Source organism: Zingiber officinale, chromosome 2A, assembly GCF_018446385.1.
Source record: "Zingiber officinale cultivar Zhangliang chromosome 2A, Zo_v1.1, whole genome shotgun sequence".
Classification (NCBI taxonomy): Eukaryota; Viridiplantae; Streptophyta; class Magnoliopsida; order Zingiberales; family Zingiberaceae; genus Zingiber; species Zingiber officinale.
Genome location: NC_055988.1, coordinates 173,256,475 through 173,271,011, shown reverse-complemented (window position 1 = coordinate 173,271,011; position 14,537 = coordinate 173,256,475). Strand labels below are relative to the sequence as shown.

At 38.6% G+C, this 14,537-nt stretch overlaps 1 pseudogene; it reads right to left on the bottom strand.

The window, feature by feature from the left end:
* Positions 1 to 8,264: 8,264 nt before the first annotated feature.
* On the bottom strand, positions 8,265 to 13,626 carry LOC122044282 (annotated as a pseudogene).
* Between the last annotated feature and the right edge of the window lie 911 nt (positions 13,627 to 14,537).

Here is a 14,537-nt window from a genome sequence, read left to right as displayed (position 1 = left end):
CATTTTTGAATACTTATGCAAGAAATTTTAGATTAAATTGGTATATTAAAAATCAAAGGGATCAAATTATAAAAATTGTAAAAAATAATATTATGAGAAAATACTTAATTAATCTTTTAGGTAATCATTTATTTTGTATTCCCAATATGTTCTAGCCTATTAAATTATCTTTACGTGCATGTTAGAAAGTAATGTGCTTGACATTATTGGTTAAATTAATTTTCATAAACTTTCTATTCAATTTTCATTAGATTTTAATGTTTTGTAATAAACAAATATGTTCTCTATCAGTAAGGAAAAAAATTAAAAAATTTTGACTATTAAATATTTTTTTTAACGAAAATCAAAATTTTAAAAAATAAAATTTTTTGAAGATTGATTTTTGAAAAACTTGATTTTTTTTATAGATACCCGTTATATTGTCAATTTTCAAAAAAAATGGCAAGTTTTTTTGACATATAAATCTACTTTTAAGAATTTAATTTCAAAATAACTATTTCTATTTGAAAATATTTATTTTGGCAATAAGAAAAATAGTTTTCTCATGAATTTTTTTATAATCAAATTAATTCTATTTGATATTGACAAAAAAAATCAAGTTTTTTTTTTAAAAATTAAAAGTTATTTTCAAATTATTTTTGAGAAATCTGAGATTTAATTCTTAAAAATTATTTTATTTACAAAATAATTTCAGTAAAAATGAAAAATCTTGAATCATCTATGTAAACCCTTAGAAAATCTTTCAAGTCTTTTCTATGTCATTCTTTTATTTTTTTTTTTTTTCATATTTTTAATGTGATCAAGGAAAAAGAGTAGAGTTAAATAAAAGGGATGACTTAATTGCAAATATTTATAATTATTATTTATTTACAATTTCTTGTCATTTTATCCTAATTTTAACTCGGGTTGATTCATATCAAAAAGGGAGAGATTTTAAGTACCCCGGGTTAATTTTGATATTGATCAACCGAGTTAAGTTAAGTTATGTGTGCTTTTGATATCTTGTGTCTAAGTGTGCAGAAAAACTTAAGAACACAAGAAGTTGAGCGAAAGATGTAACGAGTGAGAAGGATAACACGAAAAGGGAGCTGATAGACTCTGTGCATATGAGGGACGAGAAGATGGGAAAGAGTACACCAGTGCGACGAGAAGGACACGCGCAGTGCATCCGAGGGACGAGAAGCTAGGAGAAATTCATCTCAAGGAGAAGGTCGGAGTTGGGTTCGGGTGAGCTTAACTCCGAACAATTGGATCATCACCCAAACATATGAAGAAGTTGATGGTCAACTCAGAAGTTGACCATCCCAGACGCCTCAACTGACTGAAGGTGCCTTAGTGTTTTGAAGACTCGAGGCACCTCATATGACTTGAGGCGCCTTGGATGCCTAGCAGAGCTATTACCGTGAAAAGGACTTGAGGTGCGTCCTTTGAGATAGAATTGTTGCCAAGGAGATAAGCAAAGTTCACATCAACCGATCTAAAGCGCCTCCGATGAACCAAATCAACTAAACCACCATTGCGACGAGGATAAGAGTCAGCACAACTGAGGGGCCTTCGATGGAACTAAGGCTCCTGATAGAAGCACCCCTTATCATGACTCAAGTGTTTGACATTACAATTAAGTATCAAACCCTCTATACACTAATATAGTATATAGAATAACCCGGATCATCCCTCACAAGGAATATAATTTGCGTATGATAAATCTTAAGATTGAATTGTTATTGGTTTTGAGATTGGATTTTAAGATCCAAGCTAATGACAATTAAAATAGATCTAATCTAAACTATAATTGCAAAGAAATTAACAAGGACTCAAAATATTCAATGAAACTTAGGGCGTGCTTGGTAGAGTGGAATGAGATGAGAATGGAATAGGAATTCCCAACTTCATTCCAATTCTAATGCTTGGTGTTTCTATAAAAATGGGAATCCCTATTCATATGAAATGTTGATTCCTAATTTAATGGGAATAGTGATTCCCTTAGAGATATGAAAGAATCATCATTCTATTCTATCCTCTATCTTCCTTTTTTTTTTATATTTATCAAAATTATCCCCTATATTCTTTTTTAACGTGATAGAATCAAATCTTCTCCCTATATTTTTTTTATTGCCAGTTTGATTAGGGTTGTAAACAAGCCGAGCTGAGCCGAGCCGAGTTTTGGGGTGTTCAAGCTTGTTTGATAGGGCAACCAAGCCGAGCCGAGCCGAGCCTAAAATGAACCAAGCTTTTGAAATGAGTGTTCAAGCTTGTCTTGATTTATTTTTTTTGAGCTTGAGCTTGTTTGAAGTTTGACTTGAGCTTGGTTCATTTAGATGTTATCAAGCTCTCAATTCAAACTTGTTTGATGTTTGAAACTTTTAGTTGTTTGATTGGTTATTGAGTTTGATAATTTAAATTTATTTATTTATTTTATTTTATTGTTTATTTAACATATTGAAAAGAGTTTTATTAATGAATATAGTTCGTGAACATTGTTCATGAATGTTGTTCACGAACATTGTTCACGAATATTGTTCACGAACGTTAACGAGCTGAACACATATGTGTTCAAGCTTGTTTGTTTAGCTTAATGAGTTGTTCAAACTTGTTTGTTTAATTAATCTTATGTATATTGAACGAACATAAACAAGCTCTTACCAAGCCGAACACCAAGCTTGTTCACGAACGCTTGGTTCATTTACAACCCTAAGTTTGATTAGTTGTCTATCATATTTGGGTGATGATTAGAAATATTTTAAATTTATGTTGGTTATTTGATATGTAGTTTGAAGTGTTTTGATTATTATCGAGTTGAATGTTTATTTAAACACATTTCAAGAATATATTTTGTCAATTGTTATTAAAAAAATAATAAAATTAAAATAAATAAATAAATTTACAATGTAATTATTATTTTTAATTGTTTTTATTTAAAGGGTAATTTTGTCAACACAAATAATATCATTCCATTCCTATTGTTTATTTTGGAGTTACCAATCTTAAAATTAGAATCAAATGTGTAAATAAGTATTACATTCCCAACCTGATATCAAGCATTGGACTGGAATATATATTACAAAGGAAGGGCAACTCAATTCATGCAATTAGAAACAAGAAATATAAATGAACCTAACCACTACAATATTTAATTAAACATGAACAAGAATATTAAAGATCACTAAAATGCAAATCAATAAAACCAACAGCTAAACAGATTCAAATACAAATGCATGAGAGATCAAACCAAATATCTTATCAACAACTCAATCAATTGCATGAAAAGGAAATTACAAATTGCAACAAAAGGAATCTATGATGCTCACGGATCAAGTTAGAGTTTCCCCTAACTTGTATTAGATCGGATCAGAATCAGAGGAAGAAGCTTGGCGGTGGTCGGCTCTTGCGATGGTGGTGTGCAACGATGATTATGGATGGAAGATGATGAGTTCGGGTCTTGTGTAAATGTAGCGATCAGAGGAGGAATGCGGAATGACATTGAATGAGGAAGATGGGCGGAGCTCAGTGACGGCGCTGGAGGAAGTAGGGAAAAGTCCTTAACTTCGATGAATGAAGGTGGACAAGCTTCGATGGAGGTGGCGCCGGTGTGGAGGAAGAAGGCTTTGAGGCACAGATATTTCATTCGGAATGAATTTAATTTTGAATTTTTTGGTGAGCAGATGTGACAGTTAACGTGTCCGCTCATGAATAGGTGTCTCCACAACCTTTCTCAAAGATTGCATTGTTCACTATATATACATCCTTTTAACATCTTCTCGGTAATCACTTTTCATTCTCTAAATTGTCTTGGGGGATCTATAGAATTGTTGTCCATAGATTCCACATTGTTTTGAGTATCCTGGAGGGAATTTGTCGCTAAAATCCGACAGCAACATAGTGGGGGCAAAATTTCCTTAAAGAAAGTGATTCACGCTCAAAACAAAGTTCCATTTTCGGACTGCTTCTAACAGATGGATGATCGTCGGGGCGAAGCCACGCTGCCAAGAGGATAGGAGCAACCTCGTCGACTTTGTCACTTCCTTGAATCGCCGATGTAGAAGAAGTGTCGGGCTTCAAGGATCGAGATGTTCCGGATAGGGATTTTGATCTCATCAGTTTCGCAGGAGAAATGGTGGCGCTGTGGATGGACACCACTCTTCCCGCCACTGAAATCCAACCGATTCTTCCATTTTAAGCCAGACTCATTCATTGGGCCGTTCATGCAAACCGTTTTATTTCTATCTTCTGTTTTCCTCTTAATAAATTTATATTATTATATTACTTATTATATAAATTTATGGGTTAAAATACACTTTGACCAAATAATGTGAAGATGGGCACCAAGTAAATAGTGGACCCTCCCCGAAGTAAACAGTCGTCACTTTCTTCGGCGACGAGTCCACGAGGTGTCCATCGCCGACGTCGACAGTGGCGGACCGACTGGGGGGGGCTTCAGCCCCCCCCCCCCCCAGCGTGGCTGCCGTCCATTGATATCGCCAGACGATAAGAAAATTTCCGAGTGACGCAAGAGGATGAGAGGAGGCTTCAGCCTCCCCCACCTGGACGCTGCCCACGGCGCTTGCTGCCGCCTGTGCGGCTGCTGCCGTGCTGGTGCGCCGTGCACCGGTGCAGCGCTGGCGCTGCCCTGCCGCCGTCGCTGCGGGCCTGCGTCCGTGTCGGCGTCGTGCAGGACTGCAGGTGGCCAGGTGTTGAGGTGCAGGTGCGGTGACGGAGAGAACAAGGCGTTTTTTTCATATTCTTACTTCCTTAGTTTTTTTAATTAAATAATACAGAACTTAGTGGTAAGTGGGCCCACGTTAAATAAATAAAATAATTATAAAAAATTGAAAACATTAAACACGACATCTTCTTTTATTTTCTTTAATTCAATGCCGATTTGCCTCTTCGCTGCTACTTCACAGAACGGCGGCGGAAACCCTAAAGGCCTAAATCCCTAATCTCTTCCTCTCCCACTCCAACTCTCCTCCAACTCCAAGGCTCTAGAGTCTAAGGCTCCAATCCTCCAACCAAGTCTCCAAGTGCGGTAGTCGGTGCCTCTGAGCGACTGAGCCTCGGTGGAGTCACGGTCTCGCGGACCTGCAGGCTGCAATCTCGCTCGCGAATAGCCAAGCGGCAAGTGGCGGCGGCGCTGCGGTGGCAGTAGTCTCCATTCTCCAACCAACAACTGGATCTCTAAGGCTCCAAGCTCCAACGTCATTTCTCCATAAGGTTTGAACTTTGAATTTAGATTTGTTGTGTTTTATTTTTTTTTTTATAGTTTGATTTTTTTTGAAAATGTACAGAATACCATTTTTGGGTACTTGGTAGTTTTCCATTATTATTTGATTTTTTTTTTTTTGTAAAATGTATAGAATTGCATTTGTACATTTTTCCATTACGTAATTTATTAACGTTTATTAAAGTTTTAGTTTATGAAAGTTTTAGTTTTAATGTACAGAATTGCATTTGTACATTTTTCCATTAAAGTTTAGTTTTCTATTGCATTTGTAGTGGTAGTTTATTAAAGTTTTAGTTCAACATATATTTTTTCATTACATAATTTATTTTTAGTTATTTATTTATATAGGATATGGAGAGATTTTTTAAACGAACTCGTAGTTCCGGGCCTTCCGGCTCTAGCTCCTCTAATGAGCCGAATGTTATTGAACAAGTGGAAAATCAATCCCGTGTAGAATTAAATTTGGATGATATTGTTAGTGATCCGGGATTACGAAAACCAATTGAAGACTTTGATATTGCTATTCAAGATCAAGCTTGAAGAGAGTATGTGCTCCGAGGGCCTTGTCAACCAAATGGTCATGTGTATCCGAAAACAACTTTTGGTAATCAAGAAAGAAGTTTTCAAGGAACTTGGTATAAAAAATATACATGGCTAGAGTATAGCATATCAAAAGATGCTGCATTTTGCTTTTGGTGTTATCTTTTCAAACCGTTAAATAAAGAAAATGTAGATAATGCCTTTATAAAAGATGGATACAACAATTGGAAAAGGGCATTAGAAAGATTCAATCGTCATATGGGGACTGTGAATAGCTGCCACAATGAAGCTAGAATACAATTTGAGGCTTTTCAAGATCAAAGGCATAGTGTGGAGAATATTTACGAGTACATAGTCGCGATATGGAAATTGATTATCGCACTCGTTTAACAGCAATGTTGGATGTGACATGCTTTTTATTGAAGCAGGAGTTACCTTTTCGAGGACACGATGAGTCAACTAGTTCTTCAAATAGAGGTAATTTTCTTGAGTTGCTTGAATGGTATAGTCAACGAAATGAAGAGGTTTCTAAAGTTATAAAACAAAATGCTCCTGCAAACAATCAATTGACTTCCCCAAAAATTCAAAAGGATTTAACACGTGCTTGTGCTTCAGAGATCACACTTGCTATAATCAATGATATTGGAGATAAATTCTTTTCTTTGATGGTTGATGAGACTTGGGACAGTTCAGTGAAGGAGCATATGGGAGTTGTTTTGAGGTATGTGAATAAAGAAGGATGTGTGATTGAACGATTTCTTGCGGTTGTGCATGTGCCTGACACTAGTTCTCATTCTTTGAAAATGGCTATTGATACTTTATTTGTGCAACATGGTTTATCATTATCTAGATTGAGAGGCCAAGGATATGATGGAGCTTCAAATATGCGTGGCGAGTTTAATGGATTGAAATCCCTGATACTACAAGAAAATCCATTTGCAATGTATGTTCATTGTTTCTCTCATCAGCTCCAATTAGTTCTTGTTGCTGTTGCCCATGACAATTTTACTATGAGTGAATTTTTTGGGTATATAACCATGATTGTGAATATATCGCATCTAAGAGAGATCAACTTAGAAAGATTCAACATGATAAGATAATTGCTGAATTGGAAAGTGGAGAAATTACTAGTGGAAAAGGAAAAAATCAAGAAACTAGTTTAGCAAGACCTGGAGATACTCGTTGGGGATCACACTACTTAACATTACTTCGTTTATGCTCTATGTGGTCTTCAGTGATAGAAGTGTTAGGAAATATACATGATGATGCCTCTTATTCTGCGAATAAAGGTGTTGCCGCAGGTTTAATTAAGAAGATGGAGAGTTATCAATTTGTTTTTGTGTTACATTTGATGAAGTATATATTGGGAATTACAAATGAGTTATCACTTTCCCTACAACAAGGGGATCAAAATATTGTTCAAGCCATGTCCTTGGTTAGAAGTGTGAAATGTCGACTACAAGACTTCAGGGAAGATGGATGGCAGATAATTTTGGAACAAGTTAACACATTTTGTGAATTGAATATGATTCCAATACTTGATATGGAGGACAACATGCTAACTCGTGGTCATGGTAGGCGTAGAGGGCAACGCATCACCAATTTTCATCATTATCGTGTGGAGATTTTTTGTCAGGTATTATTTCTAAAAATCTTTTTTTTTTGTTAAAGAGATTTCATTGAGTATTAATGTTATCATGGTTACAAATTTGAATGCTAGGTTGTTGATTTAATTATACAAGAGATGAATAATCGGTTTTCAGAAGTTAGTACGAATTTGCTTGGTTGCATATCATGTCTTCATCCAAGAAATTCTTTCTCTCAATTTGATGTTCACAAACTCATCCATCTTGCTGATTTTTATCCCGAGGACTTCTGTGGTACTGATTATTTATTTTTGGAACAGCAACTTATGAGTTACTTTTATAATCTGCGGGATGATCCTTACTTTTCTTCAATTGATGACTTGGGAATTCTTGCTCAGAAATTGGTTGAAAAAACATTTGGTGTTCCCATTGGTTTATCGTATGATAGAGTTGGCATTAGTTTTACCAGTTGCAACTGCTTCAGTTGAACGAGTTTTTTCTGCAATGAAGACTGTGAAGACTGATTTACGCAATAGAATGAGAGATGAATGGATGAATGACAGTCTAGTTGTATACATTGAAAAGGACATTTTTTCTACAATTGAAAATGAGCAAATATTACAATATTTTCAACAAATGCAATCTCGTAGAATCCAATTGCCTCCTCTTGTATCAACTCGTCGACCGTCGCAGTCGCAGACTTCTGTGCCAGCCAGGAAATGAAGCTCACCTATGGAAGAAAGGTAGACTAATCTTTCCTAAACTTCTAGTTTTTTTCTCTTGCAAGTTAGATTAAATGTTCTCAATGTTACTTTATCAGGTTATAGAGAATCAGTCGAGTATTAAGTGGGACAATGGAAAGACTCTCGAGTTCTAGTATCTTGGACTCTTGTTAAACTCTAACAATATCATTTCAATCACATATTGTAAGTATTAGTATTGCAGCCTGTTATATGGTTTAAATGAGAATCTTAAGTATCAATAAGATCAATTGGTTGTGGTTAACTTAATAAGTTAAATGGCTAATAGCTTTTGCATGGAGAGTGTTTTATGTTGTTAGTCATCAAGTGGGTTGCAAAATGAGATGTAGACCTATTTCTTATTGCTTCTATATTGACAGAAACATTTGCTATTAAACTGTCTTTGTTCATCGTTGATTCCTCAAAATTCTGAACCTTTTTTTTTTGCTCTGTTCTACGCTCTCTCTCATAAAAATTCCGTGCATATTACAATTTATGTGAGTGACGTTCATGTTTATTTGGCTGCAGTTTCTGCAGTAACGTATATTATGCAAGAGTTGGAGCCTTGGAGGGATCAGCATAGTGGAAATGAATAGAATAGAGTCTAGAGCTTAACTCCTTTGTCCGTTAGATTTCAGATTTCATATGTATAGTTTCTGCAGTATCGTATATTATGTAAGAGACTAAGAGTTGATGTAAAACTTTAATTATTAAATATTTTTATTTAGTCGTAAAAAAAATATCTGTACAATTCAGCCCCCTTGAATTTTTTTTCCTGGTTCCACCCCTGGACGTCGACGTCGTCCAGGTTCCTCGCCGCACGTAGACGAGTAGCCCGTGCTTCATGAACAACGTGAGCGACATCTTCTGCTGCACCCGGTGGCCCAGCACCGGCTCCAGGCGGTGGCGCAGCAACAGATCCGCCGTAATCGACCGCATCTGCAGGTACGCCAGGTCCTTCCCCAGGCACGTCCTCGGCCCCGCGTTAAACGCAACGAACTGGTACGTGTCCTTGGTCGGCTCGAACGGGTCGCCGTCGGCCGACAGCCACCTCTCCGGCCGGAACTCCCTGCAGTCCTCCCCCAAATCGTCTCCAATCTCCCCATCGAGTAGACAGAGTACGTGACGCTCGAACCCGCCGGGACCACCGGCCCAATTGGCAACACGTCATCGGCTACGACGTACTTTGTGTCCTGTGGGACCGACGGGTATAAACGAAGGGTCTCCGCCAAGGCCGCCTTTAGGTAAATCAGCCGTTCCATCTCGTCGAACTCTAGCGGACCAGCGAGCCACTTGGCCCGGCCCGAACCGCGCACCGCCAGTAGAACCGCCGTTATCTCTGTTACGAGCTTCCGCTCCACGTCTGGCCGCCGCATCACAGTCCAGAAGAACCAGCTCAGCGCGACGGAGGAGGTGTCGCGGCCGGCGAGGAGGTAGTTGAGCGCTATGCGCTGGAGGTCTCCGTCGGTGGAGCGCTTCTTCAAGAAGCGGGAGATGAGATCGTCGGAGGGGGTCTTCTTGCACTCGGCGATGGCGGCGGCCATGTGGCTGTCGACGACCTCGAGGCTAATGCGCAGGCGGCGCTCGCCGCCGAGGCGGAAGGCTTTTTTGAGGCACCAGAGGAAGCCGGGGAAGAGGAGGCGCTGCAGGGTGGAAGATTCGACCGCCGAAGAGGTAGTGAAACTTCGCTTCGGAAAGTAAATTTATCCATAGAATAGAATAAATGAAGCGGTAATAGATGAGGTGATGATCATGATGATGATGATAAGAATAAGAATTTCATGAAAATAAAATAATAATAATAATAATAATAATAATAATAAGAGTTATGATTATATGAGATTGATGTTTATCTAGTAAGTTTATAAATATATAATTTTTTTTTAATGAATGAAGCAAGTTGAGTAAATGCTAAGCTAGAATCTTAGAGGGAAACACTAGAAGGGAAATGTTTTAAGCTTAGTAGATTAAAGACAGAATATATGGAATTTAAGTTTAGCAATAGTAGAAGTAATGAAACAATTGTTAAGATAGGAGAGGACGAGTTGCCTGGAACCGAACGATTTAAATATTTAGGATCATTTTTACAAAATGATGGAGGGATTGAGAGAGATGTCTTACATAGAATACAAGTAGGATGGGTGAAATGGAGGGGAGCGTCGAGTGTTTTATGTGACCGTAAAGTACCTCTTAAACTTAAAGGTAAGTTCTATAAAACCGCAGTTAGACCTGCTATGTTATATGGAGCTGAATGTTGGACTATGACTCGAGCACACGAGCAGAAGATGAGAGTTGCAGAGATGAGGATGTTAAGGTGGATGTGTGGGCATACGAAGATGGACAAAATAAGAAATGAGAGCATTAGAGAGAAAGTCGGAGTTGCATCTATTGAGGGAAAACTCCGAGAGACACGTTTAAGATGGTACGGACATGTACTTAGACGACCAATAAATGCTCCAGTTAGGCGATGCGAAACTATGATAAATATGCATATCAAACGAGGAAGATGAAGACCAAAAAAGACTTGGTTAGCAACAATAAAACAAGATAAAATTTATTTAAATATAAATGATGATATAATAGGAGATAGAGCTCAATGGCGTAAAAGGATTCATACAGCCGACCCCACCTAGTGGGAAAATGCTTGGTTGTTGTTGTTGTTGTTGTTGTTGAATGAAGCAAGTTGAGTTTTTTATTTTATTCCTCCTGTTTCACGTAGAGATTCTCCTCCTATTTTATATTTTTCTTTTATAATCCTTTTACTTTTCCGATAATTTATTTTTTCAACAATATATGGTATCAGAGCTATGTCGATGTTTCCTATCCCTTGTCTTGCTGATTTGAAGCATGATAATTGGAGCATCTAAATGAATGTCTTACTGGAGAGCGAAGTCTTGTGAAATATTGTTGAAAGAGACTATAAAGCGTTTCAAGAAGGAGTCGACCAAACGGAGGCGCAGAAGACGACAATGGCGAAAAAAAAGATAAAATATAAGAAAACCCTTTTCTTTATCAATAAAGCTCTTAATGAAGCTACTTTTGAGAAAGTAGCCGAAGCTACAACTTCTAAAAAAACATGGGAGATCCTACAAGTAGCATATAAAGTTGATGAAAGAACAAAAAGTATTCACCTTTAAATCCTGAGATGAGGAATTTGAATTGTTGAAGATGAAAGAGTCTGAAAGTGTATCAAACTACTTTACAAGGGTATTGGTTATTGTTAACCAATTGAGAAGAAATGACGACGACATTGAAGATAGTTGCGTCGTAGAGAAAATTCTACGATTGTTGGAGCCAAGGTATGACTATGTAGTTGCGGCCATAGAAGAATCAAAAGATATGAAAGAAATGAAGGTGCAAGAATTATTAAGCTCTCTATAAGTTCATGAAGCAAGAATGCAAAGAAGATGGAGAGAGCCTATGGAGCAAGCTCTACAAACCAACCTCACGATTATTGACCAGAAAGAAGAGTCAAAGACCAAAGGTTTACAAGAAAACGGCGGTGGCCGTGGCGACTTTCGTGGACGTGGCCAAGATAGAGGTCGTGGCAGGGGCTCTATTCGAAGCCGAGGAAGAAGTAAAGACAACAATCAAGGTAGAGACTACAGGTATGACAAAAGAAACGTAAGATGTTATACTTACAACAAATTTGGATATTATGCAACGAAATGTCGCTCTAACAATGTACAAGGGAATGCTAATTACGCATCAAAAGAAGACAATGACAATAATGTAGTTTTGCTAGCAAGAAAGGATGGAGATTCCACAACCAAGAATTTGTGGTATTTAGACTCCGGGGCAAACAATCATATGCGCGAGCATAAATATATGTTTGCCGAGTTGGATGAAACAGTGAATGGACAAGTCTCGTTTGGAGACGCATCCAAAATCCAAGTAAGAGGCGTAGGTAAGATTCTCATCAAACTTAAAGATAGAGTTCACACATACATCACCAATGTTTATTATTGTTGGGACCAAATGTGGAGCTAGAGGGGGGTGAATAGCTCGGCGCGATCTTCGTGCTTGACGTTGCTTGTTTCTTCAAAGATATGCAGCGGGAATACAAGAAACAACTACAACAATGCTAATAAATAAATTTTACTTGGTATCCACCTCACAAGAGGTGACTAGTCTAAGGATCCACGCACACACACACCTCCACTAATAAACACTCATTTTCGGTAACTCCCGAAGGCGGAGAAGCCCTACAAGACTCTCAATACAGAAAGAAAGGAAAGGGAACAAAAGTATAAGCAAAGCTTACAATGAATACAAGAAACCCTAACCCTAGCTTTCTTCTTCTTGCTTTTGATCTGCCTCTTGACTTGGAAGAGCCTCCAAGAACCTTCAAGAACTGGCGATCTGGAGCTTAGAGAGAGTTGTGGAGTTGCTATCGAGGATCTCAGATGAATAGTGAGAGCTCTACCGAAGAAGACGCACGCCAACGACTTTTATCTGCGCCAACGGTCAGATCTCGATTGATTGGATTGCTCCTAATCGATCGGGGAGGCTTTGGATCGATCAACCGATCGATCCAGAGCGCCTCTGTGCTCTGGAAATTTGCCTGGATTGATCGGCCGATCAATCCAGGGCTTATCGCGACAAATCGCAGCTTCTTAATCGATCTACTGATCGATTGGGACCTCTGGATCGATCAACCGATTGATCCAGCAGGCTTCTGTGCGCTCGTGAATGTCTCCCAATCGATCCACTGATCGATTGGGACGAAGGCTTCTCGCGGGGACTCCCAAATTGATCGGCCGATCGATTTGACTCTAGCCAATCGATCGACTGATCGATTCAGCTGCTGGTTTTTGCCCGAAACCAAGTCCCAAGCCTCCCAAACCAACATCCGGTCAATCTTGACCTGTTGGTACATCATGCCTAACATCTGGTCTCCCTTGACCTGCTAGGACTCCCTCACCAAGTGTTTGGTCAATCCCTTTGACCCACTTGGACTTTTCTCCTTGTGCCAAGTATCCGGTCAATTCCTTTGACCTACTTGGACTTCCACCAGATGTCTGGTCAACCTTGACTCATCTGGATTTTCTCGTGACTGACTTCACTCACCAGGACTTCCCTTCTGCCTAGCTTCACTCACTAGGACTTTCACCTAGCTTCACTCACTAGGATTTTCTCACTGCATAGCTTCACTCACTAGGTTTTTCACCTGGCTTCACTCACCAGAATTTTCTCACTGCCTAGCTTCACTCACTAGGTCTTTCACCTGGCTTCACTCACCAGGATTTTCTCACTGCCTAGCTTCACTCACTAGGTCTTTCACCTGGCTTCACTCACTAGGATTTTCTCACTGCCTAGCTTTACTCACTAGGTCTTTCACCTGGCTTCACCCACCAGGATTTCCTTTCTGCCTAACCTCCAAGTTAGGACTTTCACCTAGCTTCACTCACCAGGATTTTCCAATCAAGTATCCAGTCAGTCTTGACCTATTTGACCCTCCTTCATATCTTAACTGGTCAACCTTGACCAAACGAGAATTGTATCAACAATCTCCCCAAATGAACGACTGCACCTGCATCGTCCATATCATCTAAACCCAATATATTGTCAAACATCGAAACCCAAACCAAGACTCAAGCTTGGTCAACCAGGTTAACCTTGACCTACGGGATATTGCACCAACAATTATATGTCCGACATGAAAACAAATATTATTAGTCTTGGACAATTGCTTGAGAAAGGTTTTAATATGCAACTAAAAGATGGTAGTCTTCATTTGAGAAAGCAAAGCAAGCTTATTGCTCATATTCCTATGTCTAAAAATAGGATGCTTTCTCTTGATATTAAGCATGTTACTGCAAAATATTTAAGTGCATGCATAAAGAATAGTACATGACTATGACATATGAGATACGGGCATGTGAACTTCAATGCTCTAAAGCTTCTCTCAAGCAAAGGAATGGTAAATGGGTGACTAAGATTCTCCAGAGCAAGTCAGTCGTGAATTTACTCCATATACTCTTTTCATTTCTCCTTCTTTCCCGTACGGAGACCGTGTCACCTTCCCGTCAGAAATCCACCTAGACAGTTAGAATTACATGGCATGCGTCATATCTTCCCCTCCATCCTGAACTTCAAGGAGAAAGTAGTGTAGTCTCCCCTGCCCTCGGGTCTTCCTCATATTAATGCTCAAGATGATATTTGTGAAGGGTGTGTCCTTGGCAAACACCCTAGAACAAGTTTTCCGAATAAATTGCACAACGGAGCTAAGAAGTCTCTTGAACTCATTCATACAGGCATATGTGGGCCAATCACTTTGACCTCCTTTGGATGTCGTCGATATTTTCTAACCTTTATTGATGATTTTAGCAGAAAAATTTGGGTCTATCTTTTGATGAATAAAGACAATGCTTTTGAGAAATTCAAGAAATTCAAAAGATTGGTAGAAAATCAATCCGGCTATACTATCAAGGCAATGTGGTCAGACCG